This window comes from Silene latifolia, chromosome 3 (assembly GCF_048544455.1).
Source record: "Silene latifolia isolate original U9 population chromosome 3, ASM4854445v1, whole genome shotgun sequence".
NCBI classification, from domain to species: Eukaryota; Viridiplantae; Streptophyta; class Magnoliopsida; order Caryophyllales; family Caryophyllaceae; genus Silene; species Silene latifolia.
Window position 1 is genome coordinate 81,877,161 of NC_133528.1, and position 4,668 is coordinate 81,881,828.

The window sequence follows — 4,668 nt, forward strand, 5'->3', positions numbered from 1 at the left end:
GATTTCTTACAAGTAATTGGAAGGACTAGTGGAGCGAAAGCAATCTAGTTTCATTCTAGGGTGAGAGAAGACCGAGAGGCTTAGTTAGAATAGGGACTTAAAGGACCTATTTGACATCCTGAGACGGTATTGGACAGGCCTTGACTTTACTTGACTAAACCTTAAGCCATGGTGAACCGAAGTTCCTAGCTGCTTTTTTATTATCTATTTAAACTTCATTTAAATTTCGGTAATTAGTTTAGAATCAACCAACAAACCCCCCCCCCCCTAATTGCTACTTAAATAGATTAAAAATAGCAAATAGAATTGATCTTGTCTCTCTGTGGTTCGACCCTTACTATCAGTAGCTATAGTTTTAGTTTGGTTTATAAATTTAATTTTGATACAAAACGACGGTATCAAGTACCATGGTATGGATGACGTCAATCGCTATCCATCCTTAGGCCCAAATAAGAATTAGGACCGTTTAGACGGGACGATTGGTCGAATGGGTTGGGTTGGGCCTAGGAAGGCCGAATAAACGATCTAGGAAGACCGAGTTATGAAAACCGACAATTGTCTTGTACAAACTATTCCTTAACCTTGTTCAAGTTTCACCCTTTTGGCTACACGTAAGTGTATCTTCCCCAGCGGAGTCGCCAAACTGTGGACATGGGCCACGGCGGCGCTTGGGAAACAAGCGTTTGCATTTGTGGAGTCGCCACCAATTTATTTTGGGAAATTGGAAACCGTTCGAATACCTCGTGCCATGTCAAGACACAAAGTAGTGACATGAACACCAAGAACTCGTTACCCTTAGCATTCTATGTCTAGAATGACTCTCGTGGATGCCAATGAACACGGATCTTCACAGAGATCTGGAGTAAGGGGTGAGGGTACGTATTAGGAAGCTCTTTTGATCGAACACCTAATCCCGTCCGCCTCGATAGCGGCCTCTACTAATGATTAGGGAAAATTGTCTATACTCGATATATTGTCGATTATATGCATGCAATGCAACATCCAACAAATTAATCCTAGCATGTGAAAATTAGACTAAGTCGGTGAACACGTAATTTAACATACAATTAATGTCGAAGTAGGAATTTAGGTTAATTGCATGTCAAAGCATACAAGCAATACAATGAAAGAAATACATTAATAAATACAATAATGAAAATTACAATAATTACATTGGATTAATGATTTATGTCGAAAATACCTTTAAAACGGATTATTTTGGAAAAAGAATAAATAAACAAATTAACGAACAGGAATTAAGGCGATAATACGGATAGTAGTTGATGTGACCATAATTAGAGCATATTTAGTCCCCGAATTAGCCTTGTTCCCATGCTTTTTAGTGCATATTTGGGTCATTTATTGTCTTTAGTTCTTTGTTTTGCATATTCTTTGAGGTTTTGTGTCCTTGGTAGGAAAGGAGTGCAAACCTTGCATGTTCATGGCAAAATGAGGCTAAATTGATTGAATTCAATGACCAAGCATCAAGGAGAGACAAGATTAGAAAGCCTTTGTACATACTATAGTAGATGGGCAATGATGAGAAAAGATCCTTGCATCCCCGAGGAAATCCCGAAGGATTTTATGAAGAAAAAGGAAGAAAAGAAGAAGAAACGAAACTGTTTGACAATCCGTGCGGATTGCCCTGAAGACGCCCGTCCAAGGCCCACAATCCGAGCGTCTTCCTCCACAAGACGCCCGGGCAAAACCTCCAGAAGACGCCCGTCTTCCCCAGCTGGACGCCCGTCCAGAAGCACCCAAATCCGCCCGTCCCGTGCCAAAAACGCCCGGATTCCCAGACAGTACTTTCGTCTTCTACAAACTTCAAGGAAGTATGCGCATCTTTTTCTAAAGACTGGAGTCTCCCTAGAGACCGGCGATTCCTCAAGGACTTAATCGTCATTTAAGCCCTTAGTTAACCCTAATTCATGCACCTAATCCCCACTATAAATACCCCATTAGTCTAATTAGAAGAGCATGTTCTTCTTAGCAATCTTTAGTGTAGTTAATATCAATCAAATCTCTCTTTAATCTTGTAATCAACAATTAATCAAGTTTTAATACAAGTTTTATTTCCTTAATCTCTCTCTTGTTCATCCTTTATTTTGGGTAATTGAAGATTATTTGGGTTATTATTGGAAGATTGACAACCTTCCAATCAAGCATCAAGTACTTCTTTTATTCTTTGCTTTATTATTGGAATCATTAGTAGGTATTCTCTTAATCCCTTTTTAATTATTGCTAATTATCTTCATTTATTCATCATGTTTCACTTTGTTGGTATGATTGACAACCTTGCTAGCATGTTCAACATGATAATGAGTGAGTAGTTTCCTTAGCTAGGGTTAATGGGTAATTAGGGGAAACCAACATGGGGGATGATTCATGCTTAAATTAATATGTTTTCATAGTTTATTTGCTTGCTTGTTGTGATCTCAACTCATGCACATGTTATGTTTGATGAAATGCGAGCCTATGAATCCTTGCATTTTTTACCCATCACCTATCTTTTCAATGAGACTTGTAAGACATAAACCAACTCGAGTCTCATTAGACCATGCATGTAGTTGAGTAGGGAAGATTAAGTCGACTTTTAGGTGTTGTACAATCTAATCGATTCGGCTCCGGGACCCAAACTTTCCTAGAATTATAAGATATAAACCAACTCGATCCATCACAACAATAATTGCTTGCTTATAATTTGAGACTATGTTTGTGTGATCAATTCCCATGAATCCCCTATGACCCCATGACACCCTAGTGCTTTTTATAAATTGTTTACATGCATCCCTTTCAATTCATCTTGTTTGTTTACTTTCATTGCTATTTAGTTTAGTGATCTTCTATTCAAACCCCAAATTGTGACACCTTTAGACACCACTAGTTGCAATAGAAAATCTCATCTCAATTCCCGTCCCTTGGGATCCGACCTTTACTTGCCTCTTTACTAATTGTAGAGTTGTTTGTGAAGTTATAAATTGTGTTTTGGTCTAGGTGCTCCTAACGACAAGTACTGAAAACTAAACTTCTTCGAGAGTCACGACCAAAAATGGCGCCGTTACCGGGGACGGTGTTAACTTGATTTAGATTTTCTTATATTGTTATTAGTTGTGTCTTTCTTTGCCTTGGGGAAGTAAAACTCCTCAAGGTTTGTTCTAATTATCTTCGAGTTGTTTGATACATTGCATGTCTAGAAGATCACAAGGTAACTTGTTACCCTTTGATCACGAAATTGAAAGGACTTTGACAACCAATAGAAGACTTGCTAGGAGAACTTTGAGAGGTATTGGTGAGGTTATTCAACCAAATACTATTGAGTTCATCAACCCCTTTGCAAGAGAAGGTGTGGAGAACCCAACACAAAATCCAACACAAAATCAACCCACAATGCCTAAGTTTTCATCACATTCCGTACCCACCGAGGAGAACCTACCCAATGGTACTCCCACACCACAACATCTAACCGGAAATTTCATTGCCAAATCCGCATTTATCCAATTAGTCGAAAGAAGCCAATTTAGGGGAATGCCTAGTGAAGACCCTCATTCTCATATGGAGGCTTTTTGTGACTATTGTGATGCGATTTCTCAAACCGGTGTAACTCAAGACCAAATTCGATGGGTCTTATTTCCATTTTCTCTAATTGGCACCGCCAAACAATGGTTGAAAAGCCTTGATAAGGCTACTCTCGGAATTGATACTTGGAAGAAATTGGCTCTAGCTTTCTACAAAAAGTTCTATCCACCGGAAAAGACTAACATGCTAAGAGCTCAAATTACGGGCTTTAAGCAAAGGGATGAAGAATCCTTGTATGAAGCTTGGGAGCGATTCAAGGGAATTTGTCGCTCATGTCCTCACCATGGACTTAGCGAGTGGTTCTTGGTACAACAATTTTGGAACGGTCTTTATGAAGATTCAAGAAACATTCTCAACATGGGATCAAATGGAATGTTCACCGAAGTTGATGACAATCAAACTTGGAACAAAATTGAGGAAATGGCGGTCCATAACTCACAATATAGTAGACCTCGCAAGGCTACTAGAGGAGGAAAGCATGAAGTGGACTCCGTTACTCAATTGGGTGCTCAACTTAGTGCTCACATTGATACCATCAACTTGAAATTCGAAAAAGCAATGGCTAAACTTGAAGAAGCCTCGAAATCACCAAAGCATCATGTCAATGCCATGACGGCATCTTCATCAATCCCAAGTGGGATATGTGAGAATTGTGGAACTTTGGGACATGACCAAAGTGAATGTAGGGGAACAAATGAACAAGTGAATGCTTTCCAAGCATACAAGAGTGGTACCCCTTATTCAAACTATTACAATGAAAACACCAAATTCCATCCAAATCTCTCATACAAAATCCAAAATGTTCAAAACCCACAACCAACATACACCCCACCTCCCATGAGAAACCAAAATCAAAGACCCTTTTACAACCAAAACCAAGGTTACCAAAATCAAACTCCATACAATCAACAAAATGACCAAGGTTTTGATGTTCAAAAAGCGGTCCTCCAAATGCAAAAGAATCAACAAGAGTTTTTCACTCAAATGCAAAAAGATAGTCAAGCAAAGGAAATCACCATCAACAACATCCTAGCTCACACCAAAATGTTGGAAACCCAGTTGACTCAACTAGCATCTTCAAGCTCACAAAGA

At 39.1% G+C, this 4,668-nt stretch overlaps 1 non-coding gene across 1 annotated transcript; it reads right to left on the reverse strand.

Annotated features, from left to right (window-relative positions):
• Positions 1-3,759: 3,759 nt before the first annotated feature.
• Positions 3,760-3,866, reverse strand: LOC141650497 (small nucleolar RNA R71). Its single transcript, XR_012546526.1, has one exon. It is a non-coding gene; the product is annotated as a small nucleolar RNA R71 (small nucleolar RNA).
• Positions 3,867-4,668: the final 802 nt, after the last annotated feature.